Raw genomic sequence first — 14,396 nt, forward strand, 5'->3', positions numbered from 1 at the left:
TGCAAATTTTTGAGAAGCTACTTTTCACGAGCTCAAGGAGAGGAGTCGGGGGTCGGAGCATCAAACAATGGGATTTGTCGGGGGCTCTGTGTGGAAATGAACCCATGCACACAAAAAGTTTTATGGCTAAAAACAAATCGATTTTTTTTTTTAATCTTTACTGCTGAGTCTGTGCCAACGCTGACGAGCAAGCACACACAGTGTTGTTGTTGTGTGTGTGTGTAGCGCTGCTCTGCAATTCGACCTTGCTTGCCGTTGCAGGTGTTTGCACCTTACTGCATCACCCACTGCCGAGATGCTCCCCCTTGCAAAGCTCGTCATTGCACCCGATTGCTCACGATGCAAGGTCCCAATTGCTTGGGTTTGCTGCTTGCTGCTCTCATTGCCCGACTGCTTGCTCTGTCTGCTACGCGGTGCAAGCCTTCAATTCCCCTCAATTCGATTCCTTCAACACTCGCTACAACTCCTGCAACACTCGCTACATCTGCAGGTTCCAGAGATCCATCAATTTCAGCTTCCAAGAGTGCCACAGACTCTTCTTTTCCTCTTGAGTCCCCAACCTGTAGTGCTACACACACAGTGTGTGTGTGGGTGCCCTGCTTGAACCTGCAAAAACCGGTCTCAATCTCCCTTGCTATTCCTACTCCTGCTGTGTCGATTATGCTGCCGACTTTCTCGCAAGCCTAATTGTAGATTCCGATACTGTAAGCCTTCAAGGCTTAAATGCTTGTTAAGTTACTGTCTACCGAGCTGAAGCTCGTTTTTGCTCTCCTGCTCACGGTAAATCCCAAGCTTCAATTTCGTCTGAGTTTCCCCCGACCTGCTGCATCTATTGCTTGGTTGCTCCAAGCATTCAAGGCTTTCAATCTCACTGCTCTCTGATTCTGGCTCAGATGTTGAGCTTAAGTTCCACAAACTCCAAGCTCTTGCACGGTAGGATTTGCTCAAACTCGAGCTACTGCCTCGAGTCCTGCTCCAAGCCTTCCCTTGCTGCCCGTTGTGTCGATTTTCTGTGCTCAAGCTCTGCAAAAGGCTTATGCCTTTGACTCGTACTATATTTCCCAAGAGCTACAAACCTGCAAACCTTCGATTTCAGTTGGTTGCCACAATTAGCTCAATTTCCCCCATTTGAGCCCTCCTTTTGCTCCTCGGTTCTCTGGCTGCCCCAATGATCTCACTACAAACTCCTGCTCCCACAGTCGATCGAGCTCGAGCTTACACACTGCATTGCCGGAAGGTTCCGACTGCTTGCTCCCTTATCTCGATTGGGGTCGTTGCATGTGTGGTGAGCCGGGGCTCGGGGTCGGATGCCCTAAGCTCTGATACCAACTGATGAGTGCGCGTGTGCGTGTACGGAGTGTGTGCAAGAGAGAGGGAAGAAGAGAATGGGGAAGGGGGAGATGCACAGGCAGCCACCACTGTGTTGGTTAGTGGAGAAGAAAGAGAATAGTCAATCCTTCCTCTTTTTCTCCCTATATTGATTAGGTGAAATCAAGTGTACAAGGGTGGTTTCCCACGGCCACCTGGCCTACACCCCAACAGTAAAGACCAAAAGTAGTGCAAACTGCGGTCTTTACAATGTCTTGAGATCAACCTTATTTGATGGTAGCCACTTTTTAGGTCAATTCTACTGAAGTAGATTGACCCTTGTAGCTTATCAAATAGGTCTTCTACCCGTGGAACGGGAAACCTATTCTTGATAGTGATCCTATTTAGTGCTCTATAGTCAACACACATACGATATGTGTAGTCTTTCTTTTGCACTAATAACATTGGTGAACAAAATGGAGATGAGCTAGGCCTAACCATACCTTTCTCAACTAATTCATGCACTTGCCGCATAATATCCTCTTGTTGAGCTTGGGAAACTCTATAAGGAGGTTTATTAGGCGGTGAAATTCCTAGAAGAAGTTCAATTGCATGGTCTTCATTACCTCGTTTGGGAGGTAGTTCACAAGGGATATCGTCAATAAAAACATCTTGGAACCCCTTGAGGAAATTGGATAACTCTAATTCCTTTTGATTGTTTATATTTTCTTTTGCTAAAGCATTAGGTTCATTTTGAGAATCTTTAACAAAAATCATGTACACGGAAATAGAGCTCTTTATTGATGTATTGAAAGCTTGCTTATGTACAAGAGGTATGGTACTACCCAACTCCTTAGCATCTATGTACATATCGTTTTTCCTGAACCTAAAGTAGATTTGCCTTTCAGGGAATTTAATATTGGCAGCCATGCAATCAAACCATGGTGCCCCTAGGATTACATCCTCATGCTTGAGAGGAGAAATGAACAAATCCTCCTTGTCCATATAGCTTTGGACATGGAGCCTCAATTTCCCAATTAAGGGAGTAACTGAGGCTTCTTACCCCTTGAAAGCACCATCGGCACGTAGGACATCTCCTATCTCATAGGCTTGGATGCCTAGCTTGGTGGCCAACTCTTTATGTTCTCTTACCTTTCCCCAAGCATGGCATAGAGGAGATCCTTTGTGATGGGCATCCTCTTCTTGAATTTCGACCAAGGTAGCTCTAGGAGGCTCATTACGTGTATTCTTGTGGGGGCAAGCATGATAGGCATACCCTTGCTCCACGCACTTGAAACAACGGTTATCTTTTTGATAACGCTCTAGCTCTTCAGGAGAGAGTTTATTTTAATCCTTTATAAACTCCCTTCTCCTTAGCTTTGTTGTTGTTGCCGTTGCCTTTGGGAGACTTTTGGACGTTGTCTTTCGCCTTAGGCTCGTTACGGTCCTTGTTTTCTGTGGGCTTAAGATTTCTCTTAGCCCCTTGTTGGAAGTTGATTCGCGAAGCCACCATGGTATGGTGTATGAACGCAGATATGGTGCGTGGTCTTTGGGAGTTAACATACTCCGCCATATCCTCGGTTAAACCCGCACAAAATTGTTGTTTTTGCTCTCCAAAATCTATCTTTTTGAAGACAGTGGCTTTGAGATGTAAATCCCAAAACTTGTCTACATATTTGTGAATGGATTCGTAGGGAGAGAGCTTCAAGCTTCACCATTTGGTGAGTACTTTGTCTTTGGCATCGGTAGCCAAAAACTGCTTCATGATGGAAGCTCTTAGAGCTTTCCATGTTCGTGGAGCTTCCACCATTGCCTGACGGACTTTTGAAAATGCATGGCTACATGACGTAGCTTAGAGGACTCCGTGAAGCCCTCATCTCCAAACGCCACATTGAATTGTTAGATAAAGGCCAAGACTTTGTCTGTAGTACCAAAAGTGCCATCGTCGGTAAGGAAAGAGACGTTCTTTCCTCCCTCTTTGAACTTTTTGAGATTGGACGACCTCTTCCAAGCGGCATAGGATTTCCTATGGCCTCTTCTTTTAGGTGGTTCAAGAGATGCACCATCACTTTCTTCACAAGAGGAAGAATATGAGGAGGATGGAGAAGAGGGTGACCTCTTTCTCGCCTTTTTCTTCCCTTGTTCCTCCTTGTCTGCACCATCACTTTCTTCAGAAGAGGAAGAGGATGAAGAAGATGGAGAAGAGGGTGACCTCTTTCTCACCTTTTTCTTCTCTTGTTTTCTCTTGTCCCTCTTTGAATTATGGTGTAGAGAAGTATGCGATGGTCTTTTCCGTTTAGGGGGTGTTGGAGAGCATTTTACCCACCATCTTCGTGGAGCCATCTCCGCCGAGGTGGCAAAAGACTCACTTCTTTCTCGTTCTTTCGGTGGGGGCTCTACCGTTGAAACTTGGGTTCTTCTTTGAGAAGGAGATGCGTCATCGAGTAGTAGATTTTTGAGCCCTTTGTACGGATCCTCTTCTTCTTCCCGTATCGGAGAGAGTCCTTATGGGTGCACAATTGTTGTAGCTCTTCACCTTGGAGGGATGGATTGCCCAGGGCTTGTTGAAGCCTAGAAACAAGATAGTTTACAAGCATAGGGACATTATTAGTTACTCTTTCATTAGCAAAATCAAAGCTATCAACATTCATTTCAGTTTCTTTTCATTTGCCAGCCATACTAGTAAATTTTAGGTGTAAATTTTTACTTGTACTTTGGCACTTCAAGCCCTAGTTGCTACTCCTTTTTACCTTCAAAGATAAGCACTCAAGCATCTATACCCGTGGCTCGAATATTATTGATTGCAAGGAATAGAAGACAGGGTTCAACAGAGCCAAGATAGCACCGGTTGCTGTCAAGCTTCTAATAGCTCAATAATGGTTAAGCCATAGGCAAGCCCAGTAGGGTGCCATTATTAAGACCATAGCTCTCAACGGTGTCCCCGTTAACTGCATAAAGCAGACGTGCTTCAAGGATGAAAAATCCCTATTCTACTTACTCTTTTGAAATTAATAACACCAACCATTTTGTAGCAAGCTTGAGGACCTCTCTTCTTGAGCAAGAAAAGAGAAACCAATAGCTATGATACCAATGTAACATTTAATGCACTAGTAACTTGTGTATATCAGAAATTGATAACATAGTGAGCATTTCATTAAGAACAAGTTCCCAATGAGCATAGAGAGAGTACTTAATTGAGAAAGCAACATAGCAATTTACGCCTAGCTAATTTGGCATTGACAATACTTGAAAAGAGAGAGAAATAGAACAATTGACAATAGTTAAGGACCGGATTTACATGGAGCCGGTCCCCCTCCATAAAGGCTTTGTATTATAGCTTCTCCCATCAAAGGAGACTTTTGTACAATACAATCTTTGTGTTCCTTGATAAAACTAGTTGGTGTAATGAAGATGGAAGCTTCATACACCAAATTATGCTTGAAAACACACCTAGTGTCCCTCGCCTCAGTCCCAAGACCTCACACACCTTCAAAAATGGTGAGAGCTAGCAAGGAATGAGGATAGATTGAGAGGAAGAAGAGGTATCTTACGAGAAAGAAGTATTCTCCTCAGATAATCACCCTAATAGCATAGCTTAGCTTAGTAATTAGCATGGTAGAGGAGATGAGCATGCCATTGAAGCTTGGCTCTTGGTTGGATTTGCATTCCATAGCCAAGAGTTGTTGGTGTAGGCCTCTACTTCCCAATGCTTGGAGAAGGAGATGGAGTTCTTCTTGCACACATGAGTTGTGTGTGTGTGGCAATGAGTTAGAGTAAAATGCAGCCTGAAGGTATCTTACGAGAGAGAAGTATTCTCCTCACATAATCACTCTAATAGCATAGCTTAGCTTAGTAATTAGCATGGTAGAGGAGATGATCATGCCATTGAAGCTTGGCTCTTGGTTGGATTTGCATTCCATAGCCAAGAGTTGTTGGAGTAGGCCTCTACTTCCCAATGCTTGGAGAAGGAGATGGAGTTCTTCTTGCACACACGAGTTGTGTGTGTGTGTATGTGTGTGTGTGTGTGTGTGTGTGTGTGTGTGTGTGTGTGTGTGTGTGGCAATGAGTTAGAGTAAAATGTAGCCTACTCTCTCATCTTGGTCGACCCCCCCTCTTGCTATTTGCTCATACTGGCATCCCATTGGCCCCTATAAAGCTTAGCGAATCACAAATTAGAAGCATAATTGCTAGCCTTGTGACATGTGTCCCCCTTTCCCCTTTTGTGAGAGCTTTAGGTAATTAAATAACTCAATTAAACTCTCATTGGACCTCTTAGTCTTCTGGCCAATAGGAATCAGGCAAGCCATTGGGATGCTGAATGCTCATTGGACACCTTGGAAGACTGTCCAATAGTCTTCTAGGGAGCTTAATTTCTGTTGGTTCTTTTACCAAGCATTTTTAAGTTGATTAGAGTAAATTTACTCTAGCCTAATTCTCATTGGTCCAGCTCTATGGCCATCCAATAGGATTTGAGCGAAGCTTGGGGGCAACTGGCCTAGGAGCCTGACATGTGTCCAATATTCCCTTTGTGTAAAGCGGGAGCTTTGGAGTGTGTGTGTGTGTGTTTCTCTCTCATCCCCTACTCTCATGGCTCGCCCCCTCCTTGATAGGGATGTGGGAAGACTTTTTAGTCTTCCCATGACCATCCAATATTTCCCTACATAAAAAATTAGGAACCTTAACCTATGGAAGTCTTAATAGAGCTGAACCTTATGTCTTTTAAGCCCCATTGAAGCACATTGCTCTTTTGCAGACTGTCCCCCTTTGGATCCCTATTTTCCCTCCTTTGGATCCCTGCAGAGACCGGTCTGGCAGCCTTACCATTATTCTAGCTTTTACTCCCCTGATACTTTCCCATATTTAATGATCAGTTTAACATGAGAAAATCATTTGGAAGAATTAGATATTAGTTTTTATGTGTGTGTGTGTGTGTGTGTGTGTGTGTGAGAGAGAGAGAGAGAGAGAGAGAGAGAGAGAGAGAGAGAGAGGGAGGGACTCTACAACTTTATGAGTGATCGTTCCCAGAACGTTAACAACACTTCTCTTCTTCTCATATTCGCTGAAGATTTTTTTTATCCAAAACTCACAATTGTGAGTGAATTATATTAATCAACCCAAAAAATTAAAATGTCTTGTCATGCTAGTGTTGAGCCATGACATCATCCAAGGACCATAATTACATCAGCAACGATCCCAACCAACTCGCCCCCTTATCCGAAAGGTGATCCATTATCATGTTCTTCTGAGATCTTTTAATTACCGATAGCCAAGATTTTCCCCCATCCTTTAAAACCTTCCAATTTTTGGCTTTTTAAAAGAAGCCTTAGAGAATAGTTGAGTTGAGTATACTTTCAATGTTTTCAGTGATGATTTGAGACTTACCTTAAAGATTATTTTGGTTTTAAAATATTAAATGAATCTTTTTATTTCACCTTTCATTTCACATCCTCACATGGCTTGACTTCTCTTGCATTCTACTCTATTAGAATTCTAAAGTGAAGGTTCACCTTGCATAATTCTAGTAAATTCTATACATACATACATATACATATACATTTGTATTTACACACACACACACACACACACACACACACACACACACACATTAATGAGCAAACCATGGCAAAGAGAAGAAAAACCGATGAAATATGTGAGAACTTACTTCAAAAATGCTACGAATTTCAAAATTTTTGCTAGTATTTCCAACGTGCTTCTTTGCGAGGACGAAACTCGATTGCTTAATAAAAGAGACATTCCCCAACAATGCTTCACCTTACATAATTTAGCTAAACTCAACCTAACGATTTTATGTGTGTGTGTGTGTGTGTGTGTGTGTGAGAGAGAGAGAGAGAGAGAGAGAGAGAGAGAGAGAGCCACTCGCGCTGCTAACGCGGCTCCTCCCAGAATAGAAAAAGAGAGAGAAAGGTTGCTTGTTTCCAATCGAGAGAGAGAAGAGAATCTTCAAAAGCATCAACAATTTTCCTTTTTTTTAAAAACTGGGTGCGAACATAATCACCTACTGGCTCACACTCTGTTTTATTCATTCGTCCCAAGATTCCTTAGAATCCATTCTTTGCACCTCAAGATATCCCTCAACAGAGGGTCACCCTCTAAAATGGGGTAGGAGAGTCGAACACGGATGTGCAATGACTATCGACGTTCTCTGAATTGTTGTAGACCACAACCACAGTGGCGCTCGCATGCCTACAGGCATGCATATTAAATTAAAAAAATATCCTTCCCCCCTCCCCTCCCCTTTCGTCCCGCAGGTTTGCGGCACTTTTGCAGCTCACCCTACCCCTGTTTCCTCCACCACGCCTCTACCCCACCTCTTCATCTGCGTGTTTGCACGATCGATGTGTGTTGCCCTCGCCCCCCTTCCCTTGCGTGATCTTCTCCCATGCCTAGTGCGAATATACTCCGCTAATGAGTGATTTCTGGAATTTCTTCCAGCCGGTACCCCCTAGGCTACTCACTTTCTTATTGTTTAAGAAAGCCACCGTGAACCCTTCACTTGTTCTTGCAAGTTTTGCAAACCTTTACTGAACTTTGCAGGCAATGGCGACTCAAACTCCACCTAAAGACCCCCCAGCTGCTGAAGACCCTAAGCTGGATCTTTTTGAAGATGATGACGAGTTTGAAGAGTTCGAGAACGAAGGTCCTTCCTCTCCCCCGTGTCTGTCAGCGTGAGATTTGCTATGCGCACATACCTACCGTAGTAGTAAAATTTGAGATTTATTGTTGTTCTCCACTCCAACAGTGCAAGCAGGGTGCATGTCTGATGTGACTTCTGCCCTGCCGAAAGAAAAACTGTAGACGATAACCCATCACTGGTTACAAATTGTACACTCCGCTATGCTAGACAACAGAATGCCAGACAGTCATAGAAATTGTTCAGGTGAAGAGAATAGGTATCTTAGAGTGATCAACAAATTGCTGTATAGCAGGGGAGCTGTTGTATCACACGCGCCATGGCTTGATCATAGCAACAATTGGATTGGAAAATTTATCATTGAGGCCATGTACTGTCAACAATTACTGTAGGTGGGCAGACATTGTGTAGATGTTGATTTCCCACTAAAAGAACACATGAAGGTAGCTGGAGCCTGGGTTTGTGGTCTCCTTAATCATCAAATCTACTTGACATTGAGTGGACCAGAAACCGTTTCATTGAGGCTGGGAACCATTTTAGAATGAGTGGAAGTTGGTAGACATCGTGTGGCATAATAATTCACCATGAAAGGAGCATGGGAACTCTGCGGGCAAACAAAAGGTAGCTGTGTTTGTGGACCCCCTGAACATTGCTACTGGCTTGACACAGCCATGGGCTTGGGTTGCCAATCTCTTGGATGAAGTGCAAATATGTGGCCATGTTGTTTAACAAGATACATGAAGCAATGGTGAAATGTCAAAATCAGCCTGTGGCTTGTGAGTTTTGCACGTGTCATGTATGAGGCGTCACATGTCTCATCCAACCACAACGCGTTATGTCTGGCTAGATTTTAAATCGCGTAATATTGGAAAACCTTCCTCCCTGAGCCATGCTTGAAATGAAGCAAAAGTTTCTCTCTGTTGTCACTTTGTGTGCTGTGTGGACATGCTTCTATGACCTTAGGAGAAATATAAGTCTTGGAAAGTCTAGTAAATAACCTTGTGTTTTGCAGGTTATGCATGCCTAGAATCCAACCATGCATAACCCTCTTTGATTGTTTAAGACATGGTTAGGTATGGTTACATTTTGGTGGGCATCTTACAACGTCACTATGTACGGTGTAGTAGAGTCCATGCCTTTTGGTCTCGCAATGAGCTGATTAGTGTGGCATGAATGTGCACTAATGTGCACCTCATAACCTACACATGCAGGTAGTTGCAAATGATGACTTTGGAGGTGTGATCACTTAGTGTCAGACAAGATACTTTTACAAATCTTTACGTCTTTCCTTTCTTGAATGTGTGTTGCTTAGCATGACTGATGGTTCCTTTGAGAGAGAGAGAGAGAGAGAGAGAGAGAGACCAGATGGTGTCTCAACCAACCCTCTCAAGGCCCCCCAAGACTAGCGGAATGTACATACATGCAATACCTCAATGCAGACTCCACTGACTTGAATGGGGAATGTTGCATCGGTAACTCTTCAAGATGAAGCACCTCCGGAGCTGATTTGATGCACCTTTGGATCTGTCTCGATGTGGGGTTGCTAATGGCCACCAAGGGGTAGATTTGGGGACGATTTGCGCTCCCGATGTGAGAGGAATCAAGGGCTGAAAGCTGTCTGCTAAAACACAGATTTGGCACGCAAAACACAGCAAATTTGTTGCGTGGAACAGGGCTGAAAACGCAGACGATGATGATGTCGATGATGGACAGTAAGGGAGCACTGGATGCGGCGAGGGAATGGCCGAGAAGAGGCTCAATGGGTTGCCGAAGTACCGGGCTGCAATGGAGAGTCTAGCGTTAGCAGATCCGGGCAAGTTCCGCTGAGGGAAAGGGCTGAAATCTGAAAACGTTGGGATGGTTCGTTGAAATCTTGGAACTGGGAGCAAAACGCCAAGCTTGCAGATGCAATGCAAAAACACTAGGCACATCTAATGAGAGATGTTGGGCAATGGGCTCCCTTTATAGTGGATTTCTCTTAGGACAAGACGGGAAATTTGTGCCAGGTTGGAAAATATTTGCAAATGTGCGCACATGGGAGTTTTCTGACGATAACTCACAATTTTGTGACCCATTTGATGAATGACAGGACCTACACGTTTCTCTAACTTAGACCTACATGCTCATGATGTCAGATGCCTACCGACGTGTAATAACATCTGTCAAAACGCTTGAACAAACCATTTATGCAAGAGGGTTCCAAAATTGGAAACCAAATCTAATGAACTTGTTCGGACAAGCAAGTCCTGCGAATAGGTTCACAAAATTGCCGGTACTAATCCTCCTAGGATTCTAGACACTCCCATCTAGAGATATGTATAGAATTGGCTCTGGAAGTCGATGAAGCATGTCCTCATGGCACACAGAGCCATGTGTATGTGACATCCTCTCCTCTTAAGGTGAGGTATTGGTGTCGAACTCCATGCATGCCATAAGATGGTTTTGAATGAATGGCCTTCTAGATGATGTCCTTCATGTAGTGTTTAAAAAAATTGGATTTTAAAAACATCCAAGAAGCCCTTTAGTGCAACTGCTAATAGGAAAATTAGCAAATTTGCATTTTTAACACTAATTTGTACAAATTTTAGGTGGAGTTTTTATCCTCGTCCTAAACGGTTGTTTTGGTTTTGTGATTGGTTCAAGGATGAATTGAGAGACACTTTTCTTGAACATTGCCTCGATAACTACTCCTAAGAGACTCCCCCCGGTGATGTGGAAATGTCCAAAAGATAGGGACCAAGGATCCCCAACACGTGAAATTTCTGGCGAAGTATCCACTTGATGAGATGCACTCTCGATGGCGTGATACCATCTGTTTGCCTCTCAAGTCGGCTTTGAAGAAGAAACCTACACTGGCGGTACCAAGACAAAGGGTGTACTCAGAGGATGAATTTGATGTAGTTGTAGAGTGATGAGTCATTAGACTCATGAAGAACAAGAGGCACTTGAGAAAGAAGAGTCGGGCAACGGATTGTCTGTCACAAAATGATGGCGTGGCATGACCTAAAGGACGGACTGTGGACAAAGAGGGGTCAAAGCCCCAGTGAAAGAGGCGGAAAAAGTTTTACCAAACTTACAAGGCTTACCCAGTGGCCTATTTTTAAATATAAGTTCCCATTAACTTATGGGACCCTGTTGGACGGAGCCTAGGGACACAAGATGTTAAAATAAGCAGGACCACTCACACACTCAAGCTTGCACAAAAACGTGTTGACGCGGCAGCTGTACAGAGTCTCGGACCTCTGCGATCTCCATTGATGACGTGGCAGGCTGTATGGACGCTTGCATTTTATGCTGATGACGTGGCAGCTATACGGAATTCTGTAAAAGGCGTTAGCAGCTCTAAGCGCTAGCTTTTGGGAGAAGATGCTTTTGGAGTTGATGCTTTTCATGTATGCTTTTGGGCCAAGGGCCTTTATAAGGATTGTCGAGGCCTCTTTTTCGGCAGTTTAGCTTGGGAGCACTAATGAGAGAAGAGGACCCTCGGACATTGTACTTTGTGAAGCATAATAATAAAGAAATACCGAGAAGGAGGGCCAGTGGGGTCCAGTCTCTCTAGACGCGAAACTTCGCTGTGCCGTGTCGTCTCTATTTCAGTACCGTTCGACTCTTTTAGTTTTCTTGCATGTGTTGCACTAGGTCTTCGGCTTGGAGTGTCCAAGTCTATTCCAGTGGTATCAGAGCTCAAACAATTCTTCTACCTCTACAAAGGATCCGATCCTTTACTTGCAGCACACATGGATTCAGTCGACGAATCCTGCCAAGGAGAAACCGTGGCACCCGATTGTCAAAGTCGATGATGCGGAAGCGTAGAGAGAGAGAGAGAGAGAGAGAGAGAGAGAGAGAGAGAGAGAGAGAGAGAGAGAGAGAGAGAGAGATTATCGACCTCGGAGGTCAGATATGACCTATGGGACGAAGAAAACATACATCGTTGGACCTCTTACTAGAGGAGTACATGGAGAATCATGGCTAATGTGGATACAACGAAACTTGTGACATATGTCACTAAGGGGAGGGAGAAGGGGAAGATGGCTTGGGGGTTTTTGGAGCCTGAAATTCTTCGATAATGGCTTTGCCGCCTCGATAGACAGCCCATTTGCCGGCTGCTCGTGCCTCTCGAACCTTTTGGAGTTCTTGTTTTTTGACTCTAAGTTGGGCAGGTGTCAAGGCCTCGCTTATCCATACTGTGGTGCCCTTGAGGAGCCGTGCTTGTTTTAGAAGTGTTATGCTCGCCTCTTTAGTTTTGAAGACCAAAATGCCTTGGTTGGTGCAATTGTCATGGTGAACCTTCTCAATTGTGTTGGGGTCAAACTGTTTGGGTGGATGCCTTGGTTGAGGTTCACTAGGGTTGAAGTGTAATCATCATTCTCTCCCCACCAAGTAGAGGGCAGGTTGCCTATACGAACAGATAGTGCTAGTCCTTCCTGTCGGCGACGTTCTTGCATGCACTCTTCTACTTTGGAGGAGACCGCAACGATTGCTTCTTGGACTTGGGTGGCAAGTTTGGCCATGCTTGCGGTGAAGGTGTTTTCGATTTCCTTTACTTTGGCGAGACGGTGCTCGCTATCATCTTGCTTTTGAGATTCCAAGGAGGAGAAACGTGCCTCAAGGGCTGCAAGACGTGCCTTGAGCTCTCGTATTTGAGAGTGGAGGTGGTCCATCAGATCCACCCGTGGGGTGGGCACGAAGAGCCGCGTGCGCTTGATTGAAGAGAGAGAGAGCCTCCTCTTTGCATCGTACACAGATTTTCTTTTCCCCTTGCAATCGAAGCACTGATTTTTTTTCTTTGTGTGAAGGGTCGCTTAGGTTAGGTTAGGGTAATGAAAATAGGGTAATATGAAAAGGCGTTATGTGAGGAGTCCACGGCGTTTTTGCAGGGGCCGTGGACGGCGGCTGGGCTGGGCTGGATGAGCGCGCAGAGGGGACGGCGGCTGGGCTGGACGGCGGCAGCGGCGACAGTGGGTGAGGCAGCGCGACCTGAGGTAACAGGGAGACAGAGCAGCATCGTGACCTGAGGCAACGCGACTTGAGATAGAGCGGCAGAGGTGGAGAGCGTTGGCCTGGCGAAGGGTGGCAGGGACAGAGCTAAGGCTGTTGTGCGTGACCTCCCACAGGGCTGCCCCTCGCCCCAGGGAGGCCAGCGGCGTCAAGGTTTCTTCTCCGGCTAGTGTTTCTCCTGTGCGTTACCTGGGCAGAGAGAGAGAGAGAGAGAGAGAGAGAGAGAGAGAGAGAGAGAGAGAGAGAGAGAGAGAGAGAGAGAGAGAGAGAGAGAACCAATCAACCTTGGCAATGAACAATTGATGTGTAAACAATGGAGGCAAGTGGTTGCTTATAGAGCAACCTTAGTAAATTGCCCTACCCAGACTTTGACAAATAAGTAAAATAAATACCTAAAAGCCAAAATAAATAATGCGACCCTGAGCTACTCGTGACTGTAGATTTTGTCCAACCCAAGCCCAGGTAGAGTGTGCGGTCTGTCGAGCTACATCCTTTGTCCAGGAGTCCTGATGTACATATACATAGCAGGGTGTACTCTGCATGTCAGTAAAGAAATGTACCACAATGTGTCTGCATCCTATTGTATCCGGTGGTGTCACAAAGGACTTGGCCAACGACCACAAAGTCTGTATCAAATCTATCACTCCCAAGCTCCCGTGTGATGAGAGAACTCAAGAGCCTAAACCTGAAGCGAGTTCATCATTGAGTCTAGAGTCCACTCAGTGTGGTCCGTGCCACACAGTGGGAAGGAGAGACCAACCGCTGTGTCCAGGGCTTCTGCCCCTCTAGCTGCTAGAAACAGTACATGGACTCTGTAGCAAGCCGCCTCAAAGTCGGGAGAGGAATCACTGAGGAAGTGTGAAGTTGTAAGCGAAGAAGTCCCATTTGCGACGGATGTCGAAACTAGTCAGTCCTCGAGAGTCCTTGAGGGATTGCTGCAAAAGGTGACGTTTGCGCCAACAGAGGTGTTTGTAGGAATGGCTGCTCCTCTTGCTTGGCGGCTCGTGGCAAAAGCACTGCCAAGAGACCTCTTAGCTGTTGATGACGGTCCTATCCCTTGAGCCGGCTGTGAGGGAGGAGAGGGAGTGGATGACGGAGTAGGGGGACTAGAAGGTGGTGTCACGATTGTGACTATGTTGCAGTATTACATCTAGTCCTAGTTGCAGATACGCAAAGTGCCATGCCAAGGAGAACCCCTATGCTTGGATGGTCACGACCCTTTGCTCAAGAGACATGCCTCTTCGCTAAAAGCCACACTCCTTCGACGACTGGTCACACCCCTTCGCTCTACGGTTGTGACTCTTCGTCTAATGGTTGCAGCTCTTCGTCGAAAGGATGTGTCTTTACGTTTAAAGTCGCGTCTCTTCAACATGAGACTTATATTTTCATTTGTGTCTGTTCGTCTCCTATTTAAGGAGCCTATTGTACTCAGTTTTCA

General features: G+C 45.1%; 1 long non-coding RNA gene across 1 annotated transcript in view; it reads left to right on the forward strand.

The window, feature by feature from the left end:
- The first annotated feature begins 7,578 nt into the window (after positions 1-7,578).
- LOC147453857 (uncharacterized) overlaps positions 7,579-14,396 on the forward strand; it is a 46,887-nt gene continuing 40,069 nt past the window's right edge. Inside the window, exon 1 of the long non-coding RNA XR_015188568.1 lies at positions 7,579-7,966. This is a non-coding gene — a long non-coding RNA (uncharacterized LOC147453857). The remainder of the gene's footprint in view (positions 7,967-14,396) is intronic.

This window comes from Adiantum capillus-veneris, chromosome 7 (assembly GCF_014529385.1).
Source record: "Adiantum capillus-veneris isolate H3 chromosome 7, ASM1452938v2, whole genome shotgun sequence".
In the NCBI taxonomy this organism is placed as follows: Eukaryota; Viridiplantae; Streptophyta; class Polypodiopsida; order Polypodiales; family Pteridaceae; genus Adiantum; species Adiantum capillus-veneris.